The sequence below is a fragment of the Rhinolophus sinicus genome, linkage group LG02 (genome assembly GCF_036562045.2).
Source record: "Rhinolophus sinicus isolate RSC01 linkage group LG02, ASM3656204v1, whole genome shotgun sequence".
NCBI lineage: Eukaryota > Metazoa > Chordata > Mammalia > Chiroptera > Rhinolophidae > Rhinolophus > Rhinolophus sinicus.
Genome location: NC_133752.1, coordinates 54,667,195 through 54,683,797, shown reverse-complemented (window position 1 = coordinate 54,683,797; position 16,603 = coordinate 54,667,195). Strand labels below are relative to the sequence as shown.

The following is a 16,603-nucleotide window of genomic DNA, read 5'->3' as shown; positions in this document are numbered from 1 at the left end:
TCATTGTTTACATGAGCCTTCTTTAATCTAATATTTCACGGTGGGAAAAAAGTTTACAGTGAATGAGAAAACATTCAGTAGTAAATTCTCCTAGTGTTTTCTACAATATTCCCTGGGGTCCATGTGGTTTAATCAACACAAAACAATACTGTTCTAAAGAAACCCCCTCATTCTAGAAATAACATGAAACCATCTTGCCCGTATGACAATTTTATTGATTTAAACCTGACGAACAGCATGGGCATACAAAACAATCTTACAGCAGCTGTGCCGGCAGAGTATGTTTACATGTCAGGCAGTATGCTGAGAACTAGCATATGGGGGAAAATGAGACTTTGGTGAGGACTCTAGGATCTGAATCTGGAGGCAGCCATTTTTTAGAGTAATTTGAAAACTCTGTTTTGAAGGAGTCAGTTACCTAATTAGGTTAGAAAAGTATGTGTGTTTCATACACAAAGAGAGATGATCTCTCTACTCTACCTCGACTCCCAAAGCCATTTGCTTCAATTACATGACCTCCACTGAGGAATGAACGTCTGGCCTAGGATCTGTTTTCTATAGTTTTCTAAATGCTGATCCATCCATTATTAGAGACTTGGCCTCTGAGCATCAGATTACTGCATTTCTTGTAAATCAGCTTAGTGGCAACAAAATCCAATTCATCTCTAGGCATTGGGTGTTTTTTTTTAGCTAAGCCCTTCTATTTTTCTGTTTCTTGGTTAAAGAAGAGCTGCAAATAAGTCCACGGGCCTATTTGGTTATGAACTGTACTTTCAGAAGATCTGATCAGCCTTATACCCTTTTGTCCTGTCTTAGATATTTGCTACACATAATTTTTTTTTTTTGGGGGGGTCTACTGAAACGTCTTTCTTTTTCTTAAGCAGAAATAACAGAAGATTAAGAATTAGGATATGTAGCCTTTCCTTTCATCTCTTAATCCCCCATGTATAACCTACTGCATTAAGATAATGCTTCTAAGAATGTGCTATGGGTTTCTACAATATGTGTGACTGCTGGTGAGTTGGGATTGGCTCAACTACTATTTCTATGAGTTTGGAGAAATAAGTAAGGATTAAAGACATGGAGAATGCTCATGAAATATATCTTCATTTGTTCATATGGCTGAAATGAAACAGAGAGACTGGAATCAACATTTCTTAAACTGAATAAGATTTGGTTTAATTCGATGTGTGGCAAAAGAAAAGGACAGCCCCTCTTAGGGAAAATCAGATCATTGCCCCTTGCTGCAAGACTCTGCATAACTTGTCCTTATTCTGTTTTTACCTGAATTGTCCAGAGTCTCCAAACCATTCTTAATGCTCAGTTACAGTGACTACATTAATTAAAAAAATTTAAAATCATTGTCATAATTTTTCTTTCTACTTTATCATATATGTGTATATATAGTTTGTATGATTGATATATATATGTGAATATATATATATACACATATATTTCTTATAAAGCCATCTATAATTGTTTTTGGAAAGAAGTGAGATATAAATACGTGGTAAAGAATACATGAGGTATGCAGGATGGTTCTTTTTCTGTCCATAATCTTTAGTTAGCATTTTCTTTTATCTCAAGGGAACACTAAAGCTTATTATGAACAGGGAATTTAGAAAGATGACACAAAACAAAAAGCAAATAAAAAAATAGGTCTTGAGAGAGTTGATTATGATTCAGTAGGAGCAGCCTTTCAACTTTCCTTTCTTCCTAATACCAGGGATTTTACTCAGATTGCAAAGATGTGGTTGAAGTGTAGTGACTTGGAGACCCAACATCTGTTAGCCGAAAATAAGAGGGCTGTGATTACAATCTAAGTTTCAGAGCCTGGGTGGTGGGCCTGACATTTGAGAAACTGGACAGGGCCAGCCCTTTTGTCTCCCTCCCCTCTCTTCCCCCACATCCCTCCTAGGACCCAAGTTCTCATGCTGCCAGCCAGACCTGTCAAATTGAGAAAGCACTGAAGCCCTAGACCCTTTCTTCTCTACTCTGTTGACCAAAATATAACCTTCCTGTGCCTGTTCCCTCAGGTCTCTGCTAGGAGATGGAATCCAATGTGAAATAAAGAAGTTCACAGTAAATATTAAATATTAGAAAACTCATTTCCTTCTCAGATCACATAAGGACACCATTGTAAACACCTTTCCATATTGTTTCAATGTCCCGTGTGTTCTCTGGATTCAGGAGTTGAGATATCAAATCAGTGGTGAACCATCTCTTGCTCCCCAGGCTTATGTCCTCACCTTCCTCTCACTGATACCAGCCACCTGCAAATAACCTGGCCTCTGGCCTTTCTTTTTCTTTGCATGTGAAAAAGAGGATTTAAAGCTCTGTTTGACTCCCGTTGGTAAGAAGGGTTAGAATGTTGATAAACTCCCAATTGAGTATTCTTTTCCTAATATAAATAGAAAAATTATTAGAACATTTATGAGAGAAGAGTTACATGTTTAGTTGTTTGGAATGTTTTGTTTCAGAAATAAATATCCAGAGATGTAGTGTTTCCATGAAGCTATCCACCTGCTATAAATGTGTAAGATGCGTTTGTTCACCTCTGTATAGACTTGTATGCTTTAGCATAAAAGCGGAACTAGTCGTGAGTATTTGAGACCTCCTGGCAGAATGGGTTGGGGAGAGTGTAGTCAGCTCTGGTCAGGTAATCCCTTTGGATCAGACTGGAAAGGGCAGCAATATGTTTACAGAATGTTGGCTTGGCTGTCACCCATGTTTTGCCCTGCAGTTCCTGAAAAGGCTTTGTCATCAGCCTTTTGTCCTTTCCCAAGTCATTTGAAAACATACAGAAGAGAGAACAATGTGATCAGGGGCTCCAACTGTGTTTATTGCTTAGGTACGGTGGCAGTAGACATAGGGATATTTCCTTATTCTTTATTCCTTATATGTCTGAAATGTATCATAATAATTAAATGTGTGTTTAAAAAGCTAAATGGCACAACTGGTGATAGGGAATTAGTCCTACATAGTCATAAGATTCATTTGCATAGATACTAATATGGTTTCTATATTAATTTGATCATTTCCATTTTTTTTCTGGTTACCTACCCCTTAAACAAACACATGTGGGATTTCACGAATGTGACCAGTTGCTTCCCACTCTCTCTGACATACAGAAGAAAATCTGTGAGCAGTGCCACTTGCTTAAAAATCAGCTACTTCCATCTCTGCAGGTTGGGATGAAAATGAACACAAATGTGTTTTATCCATAAGCATAAGTATTTGCATTGCTAACTGTATTCACTTCAAAAGCACAGAAAGTTTTATATTTAATTGGAAGTATAAAAAATCCAGAGCAGACAGTGGATGGCAATTAGTATATTTTGAAAAGGATTTTTGAAATATGCAGAAAAAGATTATTTGCCTATAAATAAGAATGGCAATTTATAGCCACATGATGGGTTGGAACCTCTTCCCTAAATATTTAAATGACATGAGAGCAAGACAGTAGGGTTGATCATGAAACTTTTCCTTACAGAGCCCCACGAGTGCTGGTCATGCCTATTGGGGATAAACCATATAGCCTGGCTATCGGTATCCCAATCCATTGGCACATATTCAATAATTCTTAAAAAAAAAAGACAAACTGGTTCTTTGGTGGTGATGGGGAGGGGGAATTCCAGAAAAGAGAGCCACATGCTAGTGTCTGAGTGGTAGCCAGGACCACCCTGTATGGCCATGAGATTTTGCTCTGCATGACTGCTAGGGACAACATTCACGTAGATTCTAAAATGAATGGCACTGCCTGTAGTTGTGCAATGTCTCAGCCCTAGTGGTAATCATTTATTTGGTGATTTAGAAATGTTTCCAAAGGTATCCCTTGTGAAGGACAAAGGTCTACTGTGTATCTTATATACTTTACTACTAACCCTGTAACTTGTACTGAGTAACTACTGAATAAATATCTATTCAGTGAAGAAAAGTGAGAAAAGCAACTTAAAAAAAACAGCTTTGTTGAAATATAATTCATATATAAAATCCATCCATTTAAAGCGTACAATGATTTTTAGTGTATTTATGGAGTAGTGCATCATCACAACCAAGTTTAAAATATTTCATCACTCTCCTTGTAAAACCTCATACCTATTAGCAGTCACTCCCTGTTCCCTTCTTCCCCCAGCTCCTGGCAACCACTAATCTACATTCCATCCCTATAGATTTGCCCACTTTGGACATTTCATATAAATGGAATCATACATTGCGTGGCCTTTTGTGATTGGCTTCTTATACTTAGCATAATGTTTTCAAGTTTCCTCCATGGTTTAGCATGTATCATTTCTTTTTATTGCCAAATTATATTCCATTATATGGATATACCACATTTTATTTATCCATTCATCCATTAGTGGATATCTGAGTTATTTCTACTTTTTGGCTATTATGAATAATGCTGTTATGCTCATTAATGTACACATTGTTTTTGTGAACATATATTTTCAATCCTCTTGGTTATAAACCTAAGAGTAGAATTCCTGGGGAGAAGAGGCAAGTTTTAATTTAGAAATCTCTTCATTATTAATTGCTATGTTAAAAGTCATCTTATTAATGGTGTGTTTCTGGCACCAACTTTCCACCCCACCCCACTCCCAGCCATGTTGTGAACTAGTAGGTGAACCACAGAAAATTGAATTGTACAAAATGTTTAGTCTCTTCAAATGGGGTCTGATTTATTATTTTGCTACTGCCCTTGAAACACAGACAGTATTCACTAAGAAGTGGAACGATGGAGTGGAAACAGAGGTTCCCTGTTTCCATTAGTCAACTCTCAAAGGATGGACGGAGCCAATTTCAGATTATTCTAGGGCCTTTGCTCTCTTAGTTCCTCACCATCCTTCTTTCTTTTGGCCTTTTTGCTTTTTCCTTAGTGCCACTTACTGAGCTAAGAGACCTGAAACACAGATAATTCAGCCAAAGTGTTTTTACAGTCTTCAGGTGAAAAGAGGTTTTACTATGTGTGGTATCATGGCTTTTGTGTGCCTTGTAAATTGTGTTGTTTATCCTGAAACTATAATATGAAGAAGTTTCAGGCTGCTTCTTTCAACTTATTCTTAGCTTCTAGTATTGCGCTATTAGAGTTATTATTAAGGATGATAAAAAGAACATACAGTACTGGAAGCAAATTGTTTAAGTGTATAAGTTATATCATTTAGTTTTTAAAAAAGAGGCCACTAAGTGAGAATAAGGACCGCCAGGAAGATTTTTTTAAATAGACCATGTTTTTATCTTAAGGGTAATTTTGCACGTAGGTGCTTGGTTATCACTTTGCAAAATGAACATTATCTGAAGGTTGAGATCCTAGGATTAGTAGACTTGTCAAAAGTCTGATTTTTTTAATGAGTCAGAGCTATTTGCACTGTGCAGACATTAACAGTTTTATTAGTGGCATGTATATTTGAGTAGGAGGTTACAAAGAGTAGGCAGTAAGAGGGATGCTGTTTGACTTTTAAGAACATTATTTTGTTGAAGAGGAATAAAATATGGACTCCCCTTTAAGCGAAGCAGTTTGCATTTCTATTGTCCAGATTTCTTAAGAACCTGGTAAAGCATTAGCCTGGCCAGGTTTCTTAAGACCCTAATAAAGCATTAGCCTCACCGTATCAAGCATTCCCCATTTATTCTTCTTGGACTCTTTTCTACAGAACAAAATTGGTTGATTTATACACTGGCCTGAGGTTTTGAATAGAGAGCTTTGTAGGAATGCTTAGGATGCATTCCAGCAAGCCATCGAGACTGTTGACAGGTGGCCAAGCCAAGGGAAAGAGTATTAGTAATAACAACAGCTCACACTTACATAGCTCTTATTCCGATGTCAGGCAGTGCCCTAAGCACATTACATGTATCAACTCTCATGATTGTCACAGCAATCCTATAAGGTCAATCAGTTTTTATCCTTAATTTAGCAGAGGGAACTAATAAAGTAAGGAACTTGTCCAAGGTCACACAGCCATCATTTGAACCCAGGTAGTCTAGTTCCAGAGTCAGTACCACTAAGTGTTGCTGCCTGGAGAAATTCTCATATCTGCCTGTGGCCATACCTCTGGAGGAAGGAGGGAGGTAGGACTCAGCTCCCTCCAGCAGTTGGCCAAAATGAACTGGTGAACTGAGGCATTGTCCTGGCCTTTCACTGCTTGGATAATTTCAGAGGGCAAAAGAGGCATCAGTTATATGGAATACTTGTAGCTAGAAGGTATCTGCAGGGTACAGGTCTTGCTTTCTTTGAAATACGCTTTTTATTATTTTTGTAAAACAGAGTATGAGTGTTATAGAACACAATAGTCATTTATTATAGCTGGTTTGTGGAAACTGGCAACAGAGTCAAATTAAAAGGAATCAAAATTTGAAGATGAAATAAAACTAAGTCACAAGACCATAGCAAAATGAGAAGAATGTAATTTGTGTGTCCCTTTAATCCCTAGTGTAACCTTTAATCTCCAGTACTTAAAATGTACAGAAACCATCTAACTGTGGCATAAGGAAATAAAGATCCACCATGTCTTCTCATTTCTGCTGTTTGAAGGTGCACAGATGTCAGAAGAAGATAAATACTGTTATCAGCTTCTGGCAGCATAATGTGCTTTGAAAGAGTGAGTCAAGACATGAGGCAGAGCTCATGAGCTCAGAGCAAATGAAGGTCTTCCTGAGAACAAAATGAGGTTTTAGAATTTTTGGAGAAAGCTTTCTTGAAGTATGAGCGTCGTACAAAATGCTGCTACCCTTCCATCTCTCCTTAGTCAAGGAGAGAAAGACAAAGAGTCAATTCATAAAATGGATATCGAGTGGTGGATTAGAGGTGCATTCAGCCAATGGAATAGTTGAGTTTTATTTCACCAATTGAAATTGGCTCACTGAGGGCAGGAACCTTGTATATATTACCCACCCATACATCCTAATACATAGTAGAGTGCCTGCTACTTAATAACAAGAATAACAAAAAAATAATAGTTACCATTTATTGACATCATGTATGCTGTGTATTATTATCCTCTCCATTTTATGAAGGAATAAACGGAGTCTTAGAGACTCAAGTTATTAGCCAAATATCACACAAGGCATTTGACTACGAAGTCTGCTTTTTTACCCACTGCAGCCCACTGTGACAGACCTCAAGGATTAAGCTAAGGTTTTTTGTTTTGGTTTGGTTTTTATTTTTATTTTTTAAATTGAGGAATATTGGGGAACAACATGTTTCTCCAGGGCTCCAAGTCAAGTCGTTGTCCTTCAATCTCGTTATGGAGGGCACAGCTCAGCTCCAAGTTCAGTTGCTGTTTTCAGTCTTTAGTTGCAGGGGACGCAGCCCACCATTCCATGCGGGAATTGAACCGGCAACCTTGCTGCCAAGAGCCCGTGCTCTAACGAACTGAGCCACCCGACGGCCCCAGCTAAAGGTTTTGAAATATCTTCTGTAGCTAATGGGGGAATCCTTGAAAGTTTTCTGAATAGGAAAGTGGTATCTGGGATGAGGGTGGAAGGCTTTGGTGGCTTTTGCACTTTAGTCTGGCTTGAAGAGATAAGGTGGAAATTAAAATTCTAGATTAGAACCAAAAGGAAAGGAGAGGTGGAAGACACCCTGGGAAATGATGGGTGATCTTGAAACATGGCGATGGGCTGGTGATGGGAATTAGGGAAAGGAAGGAGTCCAAGATGAACCTGAGGTCTCCAGAGTAGTGACGAAAGGGTCACTGGCATCATGACTAGAAATTGGGAAATCAGGAGGTAAAGCCAGTGTAGAAAGACTGTCAAGCCTGTGGTGGTGACAGGGCACTGATGTACAGTGTAACCAGTTAGTGCGAAGTGTGGCAGTGCTTTTCTTGCTGTCAGAGGCTTTGTTCCACTCCATAGAAGCTAAAAATTCTGGATTCTTGCTTTCCTAAACTCCCTTGCATGTGTCTGTCTTGTGTCTCTGGTCATGAGATAGAAATGGATATCTGCCAGGAGTTTCACGGAAAGATTTTTCTGTCTGCTGATAAAACGTCTAGTAAGAAAATTTTTTCTGCTTTGGTTTTCACATGCAAGTTTGTCATACAGGGAGCGGCTGCAGCCATCTTGTAGTCTTGAGGCACAGGCCTAGAAAACAGGTGGGAAGTTGACTTAGACCCCTAACGTTGGGGAGCTCCTGAAACAACGCTGGGACCGTGCATCTCTTGACTTGTCGGGTGAAAGAAAGCAAAGCCCTTTGTTCCAGCCATTTTTACATGGGTATTCTGTTATTTATAGCCAGAGCATCCAAACTGATGTAGACTTTATACAGGTCCCAGATTACCTTGGGATCCAAGCCTGCTATAGTTTCTCTTTTAGACATTAATTTTGGAAAAACACCACGTGGGGAGTGATTGTCAGAACTGTCCACTGAAGCCTCCAAAATACTAGGAGTTCCTAAAAAGGAGAATGCACTTTGTATACCATTTCTCGAAAATGCGGGCTCTTTAACAAAAGTCTCTACCGGCCTAACAGCCTAGCCCAGATCTTAGGCCCAGTTTGCTGCTAGGTGAGAGTCCTTGGTAGATTGCAGTGTTGCAGTGTCTTTCTCCAATGACAACAGGTCTCATTAGTAAATTGCCACATTCCCATAGCCCTAGATACAAACAAGGCACAGGAAACATTTTCTTCTTTCAGAATGGCTGCTCTTTTCATTTGCTTCCTCCCACCTTCCTTGCATCTGCTGGTGTCTGCTGGCGGGGAGGCATGTTTAGCCCAGTGATGGATGTGCACTAACGAGAATTAGCCTGCTTTGTGGAGCTTTTGAATTGCAGCGAGTATGCATGCATTCTGAAGGTCTGAATGACTGATTGATGGAGAAGTAATTGATTGCAGAATTTCAAAATGAGGTTCAAAAGGTACAAGTTAGATTTCACAAAAGCCAACACTTTCTTTATTGCACTCTTCTAATTATTCACTTTATACTTTTTAGGTTTACAAAATTAGTTTAGAATTTAGTACACACTTCACCATCTGGATCCTGAAATTTGGTGTGTTATATGTAAAGTTTATGATAAGAAAATATTTGTGAGTGAGGAAGAAAAAAAAAACATGCTATATAGATTCTAGTCCTGACTCTGCATTAACTGCCACCCAGGGAAAATCATTTAATCTTTCGGATCTTCCATATTTGTCAATGAAAATGTTTGCCTAAATTATGTGTAAGATCCTGTCCCCATGAGCTTAGAGTTTCTACTACTGTAGGCACAGATTCCTGTGTTGTTTATGAGGGGTGGGGCCGGGTGTGGGTCTTCCCTACACTCTTTTCAGAGAATGTACCTGAAGACAAATAAGAATCTTGCTGGAGGTATAATCGCAACAAAATTTGGTTCTGATAGTGGGATTCTGGGTGGAGATGCCAGATAAAATACAGGACACCTAATTACATTTGAATTTCAGGTAAACAAGAATTTTATTTATTTTTTAAAGTGTAAGCATGTCCCAAATATAGCATGGGGTCTACTTATATTAAAAAACTATTCGTTATGTATTTGAAATTCAAATTGAACTGGGAGTCCTGTGTTTGTAGTTGCTAAATCTGGCAAACCCTGATTCTGGGAGGAGTAATTGATGATAATGGCATGAGCCTAAATTGCTTAGGAAAGGGTAAAGGAAGAACTGTTGGAGGGTTCTGTAGGTTTGATAGATCTGATGTCCCGGCTGGGGGCTGAGTGGGTTCAGCCAAAGGTGAGGGGAGTGAAAACACTGAGGTATAGACGAGCAACTGGATGAGAAGGGAGACCTCCCTCTCCTTTCTTGTTCTTCACTTAACCTTGAACATCTCTGCGACTCCCTTTTCACCCTTAATTGCCTTTAACATAAAATGAAAATATTAAATTTTTATTACAGGCTGCAGTTATGATATCCTTTTTATGGTCCTTGTTCTGAATTTTGAAATGAGTGGGTTGGCCCTTGTTTATTTTTCTCAGTCTCCATACGCCCTGCCCCCTCCCAAATTAAATTGATTTCTGCGGGTGTGTGCCCTAGATTGATTTAGCCTCCCCCTCTGAACTGTCTATTTCTCAATAGAAAAATGATTGCCAAATTTCTCAAACTCTTTTCTAAATTTCTGGGCCTTTTCAGATTTTATTTATGCTCATCAGTTGTTTGTACACTCCAGATGGTGGGGGCCATTCATTCTTCTCGGTATTCCTGGTGCCTAGCACATAGAAGAAAGCTTTTCTGAATGAATGTTTTGGAGTCATTAGCAGGAAATTTTCTGAGTGAATGTTTTGGGCTCATTAGCAGGCCCCCACATAGCATGTCTTTACCGTAAGGCAGTAGAAAGCATGAATCTTTACAGCAGAGAGGGACAAAATTGCACTTGGGTTTCACCTGGTCTGTAGCTAGCTGCCTGTAGTACTTCAGAGACAAAGTCAACATTGTGTACTACTAGCTTTGTTCCAGTTTGTCAAACAAGATCACTTAACACCTCTGGGTTGGGCAACCGAGCTTTCCCATGAAGTAAGAGGACTGCCGAGCTGGAGGAATGGAGGAGATCTCTCCCAGATGGTAAGCATTTCAGAGCACAAGGCCTGTATGTTAAAAGTAGCAAGAGAATGAACGGGAAAAGGACACACACGTGATACAAGATATAGCTGAGGTGGGTGTCTCATGATAAGGGGATGTCCCCTTCTCCCAAATATTGGCAACTCGAGAATAGCTACAAACTCTGGCTTTTTAGTAATTTATCCCAAGATTGAGTAGCAGGAGGGCTCTCTGTGGTACCCTCTGTGTGGTGCTCTCAGCGGTCCTTGTGTTGTATAGCCTTTGGTGCCTAACATGCCAGGAATGGCATTTGGCAAGTGAAAATCATCGGTCTAAAAGTACTGCTTAAGTTTGTCACCTATGCAATCTGATTCAAAGGGTGAAAGGCTCTTCTCTTTTTAAAAAAGAACTCTTACTTGTCTGACATGAAATTTCCTGCTAATGAGCCCAAAACCTTCATTCAGCAAAGATTTCTTCTATGTGCTAGGCATCAGGAATACTGAGAAGAATGAATGGCCCCCACCATCTGGGAGCTTCTAAAATAAATGAAGGCGATGGTTAAACTACAGTGTAACGAGCACTGAGGTGATAGTTCACACTGGGTGAGGAGGGCATTGGGGGAGGGGGAGCAATACTGAGGGGTTCAACAAAGAGAGGAAGACTATAGTTGTAGGTAAGGGTGTGGGCTTGGAAGTTGTAAGAGCTGCTGTTTGTGCCATGCCCAGGTCCCCTTGACCTCACTGGTGTCCCTAACCCTGAGCTGCTGTGAGTTTTGGCTGTAAGGCTCCCAGCTGCACTCTCCCATGGAAAATTGCCCTCTGCTGAAAGGTTATGTCCCCTTCCTCAGGGATGGCTTATAGCCAATGACTGATTGATAAGAGAGTCCAAACATCTGGCCTTCTTGCCTCAAAGTGAACAACTCAACTCTATGGTACTATTCATGTTCCAGAGCTCCTGTGGGACAGGCTGAGAATGGATACAGCTGGAACCTTCTGTGCCACCCTGCCTCTCTCACTTCCTTACAGTTTTCCCCTGAGAACACCTCTCAGCACATACTGGCACATTAATCCCTGCCCCTGGCTCTTCTAGGAAACCCCATCTGATGGAAGAGGAGCAAGAAGTTGATGTGGGCTCTTATTTTCTCTGCTAGGGGAGACATAGTAGAAAAGATGGTTGATTAGATGGGGTGAACATCTGATGTGGAGCGTGTGTGGCTCACATGGGGAACAGGAACAGCACTGACAATCACCTTAGGTGAGAGACCATGATATTTTTGTGGTACCAATCTGTATTGTGGTATCATTTTCTTCAGCACTCAGAAGCATAGATATAAAAACGGAAGTAGATAACACAAGGTCATAGTTCTGACAGATGGATGCCCTAGGAAGACAAGGGGCCAGGCATGATAGGAAAGGACTTGAAGGCAGGAAGGAATAGAAAGGGAGATACTGGACCAAAGATATTGTTAAGATCAAAGAGTATGTGTGAGCACATGGCAAGATTAGGAGGCTAGAAGGGTGTGTTCAGAGTTTGGAACATAAGAATTTAAAATTTGAAGGTTAGAGCATTTCTGCCTAACAAGCGGTCTAGGATATGCCATGGCATAGGTGTCTGAATCACGTGGAAGGGAAATTTCTGGGGTGAGGAGGTCAAAGCACTGCAGAGTTAGGGGGTTGGGTGGGCCATCCTTGCAGATGTTGTCAGGAGTGGTGGGGAACGGAGAAATGCATATTGAACATGCGACTCTGACCAGCCCCAAGCCCCAGAGATGCCATCACTTCTTGTGTCTAAGACTTTGTGCAGTCAGGATTCCTATGAAAGCACGAGGCACAGACAAATTATTGGAGGTACAGGATTTCCTAGTGAGACCGTTTATCTTGGTGGTATATAACCCAAACCTTTTGTTAACAGCTTAAGTAATTTCCATCTTGCAGTTTTCATGGTTTCACAGGTTCTCTTGGACTACTTGACCTTCCTATTAAATCTCTCAGTCAGGAGAAGCCCATTCTTATTTGAGATTATCTATCTATTTAGCTAGCTATCATCTATCATCTCTGACATTCTAGTCTCCTAATTATCTTGTGGACCCAGGCATTGAAGAATAAGGAACACCATGATACTCTATGAGACACAGTTGATGTAGTTGGAAGGATAGGATTTGTGCCTTTACTTCTGACTGGAATGTTCCTTAGTCCCTTCTTCATTAAGTTAATTCTTGCTCGTCCTTTGGATTTAGATTAACTGTCTCTTTCTGTTCTCCACAGACTTTTTTAGGACCCTTTCCCCCTGATATGTTCTCAAGCACCTTATTCCCCTTTGGGACTTTTATCACAGCTGTAATTAAACAAACAAAAAATTAAGTAATTCACTTGATGGAATGTAACCTCTCTAAGGACAAGGACCATCTCTGTTTCCCTAGCTCCTGGCATAGAGCCTTACATAAACACAGTGCTCAAAAAATATTTGTGGAACAAATAAATGAATGTATGGTGAACTGAGAGTTAGGAAAGCCCCAGTTCTGTTTCCACACAGCTGTGTGATCTTGGACAAGTCACTTCAGCTCTCTGAACAAGAATATGTTTTTACTCATTTTAACCCTGTATAATTTCTGATTTCACAGCATATCAGCCAAACACCTTCACAACTCTTAACCCCAACAGTATGTCTGGGCTAATTAACACTTCACCTGGAACTTCTTAAAATAGCTTGTTTGTAGAGAAACCATTTTCCTTTGTGCTTTAGTAATTGATTGCTAAGTAACAAATAATTCCCATATTTAGTAGCTTAAATGATGATTATCTCAAGGTAAGCAGAAAAAAAACGTAGTAACAAGTGCAAACCAATGGAATAGAAACAGAGAAATGAGGAGGCTAGGCAGTGGACAATAGGGATGTTTGAAGGAGGAATATTCAAGGCAGAGGGTGTTGTCAGGCTAAGGGCTATCACAGGGCATGCCGGACATGTTAGACGTTCAGGAAAGAGTCCCTGAGTGGCTGGAGCACAGCAAGGACACCAGTGGGCAGCCAGATCATGGGGGGACCCTTGGCCAAAAGGACTTTGGGTTTTTCTCTGAGTGATATGGGAAACCACCAAAGGGTTTTGAGCTAAGTGGAATGATTGAAAGTCTTCAGTCCTTTCTTTTGTGTGAATTCTAGTTTGTTTTCTTGATTGTAGTCATGCAGGTTTGTATTTTCCTGGATCATGAGATAGAACAATCCACATTTATATGATCAGAGATAGGCTGCTTCTTTGGACAGGTTTTTGTTTCATGTTTGTAGATTGATAGTTTGCACTTTTGGTTCCTAGGGAGTTCATACAGAGACGGGTGACTACAGTGTCCTGTTTGCAATTTACCTGCTGTATGCTTACCTTGCTTCGGCTGGACTGAAGGTCAGACAGATAGATGGATGGATGGATGGATGGATGGATGGATGGATGGATGGATGGATGGATAGATAGATAGATAGATAGATAGATAGATAGATAGATAGATAAACAGAGAGTGAGAGATCCTTCTCTTTTAGGCAGCTTATAAAGAAGACTGGTTGACTTTTTCTTTCATTGTGAATCAGAGCTCCTAAGTTGCATGACTGAATTAATGTTACCTTAAGTCCACCTCCTAATCATCAAATATATTCTACTTCAACAAATAGTAAATGGGCTCCTGCTTATCTCCCAAAGGCCAGGGAACGCAATGGAAATTTGGCACTGGGATATTACCAGTGGATGAGAGGCATATTTACTGAATAATGAGAGCAGCTAACAAAACTAAACTTTGCCCTTTCAGCATGGGAATACTCAGTAATGCCTGGATCTTTTCTTTTGTGTTCTGGTTTTATGCAAACACAAATTACACTCTTGTTGACTTGACTGTAACCCATGAAACTGAAGAAGGGGAAATTTGAGTCCCATAGAAGGCAGTTTCACCAAACCTGCCTCTTGCATTTGTGTGCTAGAAACTGAGAACACCTGCATTTTCTAACTGATTTTATGAAGGAAGAAATGTGCCAGCAGTAATCAGTACAGGCACATGATATGAACAGACAAAGCTGCTTCTTTAAAATCATACGTTTTAGAACAGAAAGCAACCCAAGAAAGCCTCCAATCCTCCCTCATTGTACAAATGAAGAAAGTAAGTGAAGCCTGGCCGGGCCTGTTCATACCTGACATCAATCTGTGCTACTTGTGGGAAGCCATGTGGCATCAGAAAAATAGCACAGGCTTTGTGGAGGTCCGAGTGGGAATCGTAGCTCTGCCACCTACTCACTGTTGTGGCCTTGGGCAAATACCATTATCTCTTTGCCTTACTTCCCTCATCTGCCCCTGCCTCATGGGCTGGTTATGAGAATTTCACAGCATAACATGTAAAGTCTTCGCACAGAGTAGATACTCAATAAGTAGTATGAATAATTATGATTCGGTCCCCATTTGCTGCCTGTGATGATACAGGAAACCTATCTCTACAACTACTCAGTATAATGGCAGGATTTTAAAATGTCAACCGGTGGTGAACTTGTTTCAAGCAATATTCAGTACACTAACATCCCAAAATAATTTAGGGTAGCAAACATTTGTATATAGAGTGTTAGGCACCATATAGTTAGCTCAAAAATAAATAAGAACGAGATATGGTTCCCGCTTTTAAGGATGAGAACAGATGTGTACATAGGGCTGTGTTTCGGGGAAGATTGTGTTAGGTGACCCTAGAGAGGAGTGGACACAGGTCTCAGGATGCACAGAAGAGGCTCCTCCTTTTAGATGAGGGGCTTGGAAATCTTGGAGAAAGTCACATTTGAGAGGCTTCTTGGAAGGTTCTAGAAAAGAGATTAGGGAACATTCCTGTCCAAAGGGGCTTCTTAAGCACAGGCACAATACAGAATATATTTAGATTTAATAAACTCCTCTGTTTAAATGACCATAGACTATGTAAAGAGGAACACGTAAAATAATAATAGTAGTTACCACTTATCGAACACTTGTTACCTGCTAAATCCTTCTCATGCATTCATTCTTTTGCTTGTTATACACCTCCATGAGGTAGATCATTATTATTATCTACATGTGACAGGTTAGGAAACTGAGACAGAGAGAGGTGAGATGTATTTCCTAAAGGCTTCACAACTGGTCTGTGGCAGAACCAAACTTGGGTCCGGTCATCTGACTCCAGACTCCATGCTCCAGGTTTGACATTAGTGTGCTCGATTGTCTCCTTTTGCTCCTGTCCATCCATGCTCTGCCCCTCCCCCCCGACCCCTCGGCCCCAGGAGACTGAGCTGTATGGACTCTTATCAACCGGCTCCCTTGCCCTCTGGTTTCCAACTGAAATAATGGAAGAAAAATGGAGAGTGGGCCTCAGGTTTGCCAGACTTGCATTTTTCTACAGAAGACCACCTCCTGTTGGTAGGTCTCTCCTGCAGCTCCAGGCCTCACTGTGTTTCAAAACTATTCCCTCTCCTTAGAGAAGTCAGCTATTGCTGACCCCAGGATGCTTCCCTATCCCTAGTTGGTTCCTTTAATTCTGTCCCGATTTTTGTGAAGAGTGAAATTTTGGGTCATAAGACAATCATATGTTCAGCTTTAATAGACACTGCCAAATAGTTTTCCAAAGTGGTTGTACCCATTTATATTCCAGCAGCAGTGTATGAGGGTTCCAGTTGCTCTACACCCTCGTCAACTCTAGGTGGTCTCTGCCCTTGTCATTTTAGCTATTCCAGTGCGTATGCAGTTGAATCTCATTGTGGTTTTAATTTGCATGTCTCTGAAAACTATGGAAGTTGGACACCTTTTCATGTGTTTATTGGCCATTTGGATATATTATTTAGTGACGTATCCAAGTCTTTTGCTTATTTTAAAATCAGGTTGCCTGTCTTTTTCTTATTGATTTGTAAATATTATTTATATATTTTGGGTACAAGTCTTTTGTCAACGATATGTGCTGCAAATATTTTCTCTTCCCCTGAGGCTTGCTTTTTCATTCTCTTAATGATATCTTTTAATAAACAGATGTTCTTAATTTTAATATACTCTAATTTATAAATTTTAATTCTTTGTGCTTACTACTTTTTTATAGTTTTTTAAAGATATGTTTGCTACTCCAACATCATAAGAATGTTTCTCTATGCTT

At 40.1% G+C, this 16,603-nt stretch overlaps 1 protein-coding gene across 2 annotated transcripts in view; it reads left to right on the top strand.

The window, feature by feature from the left end:
* SHROOM3 (shroom family member 3) overlaps window positions 1-16,603 on the top strand; it is a 286,596-nt gene that overhangs the window by 30,701 nt on the left and 239,292 nt on the right. The gene's annotated exons all lie outside the window — the stretch shown is intronic.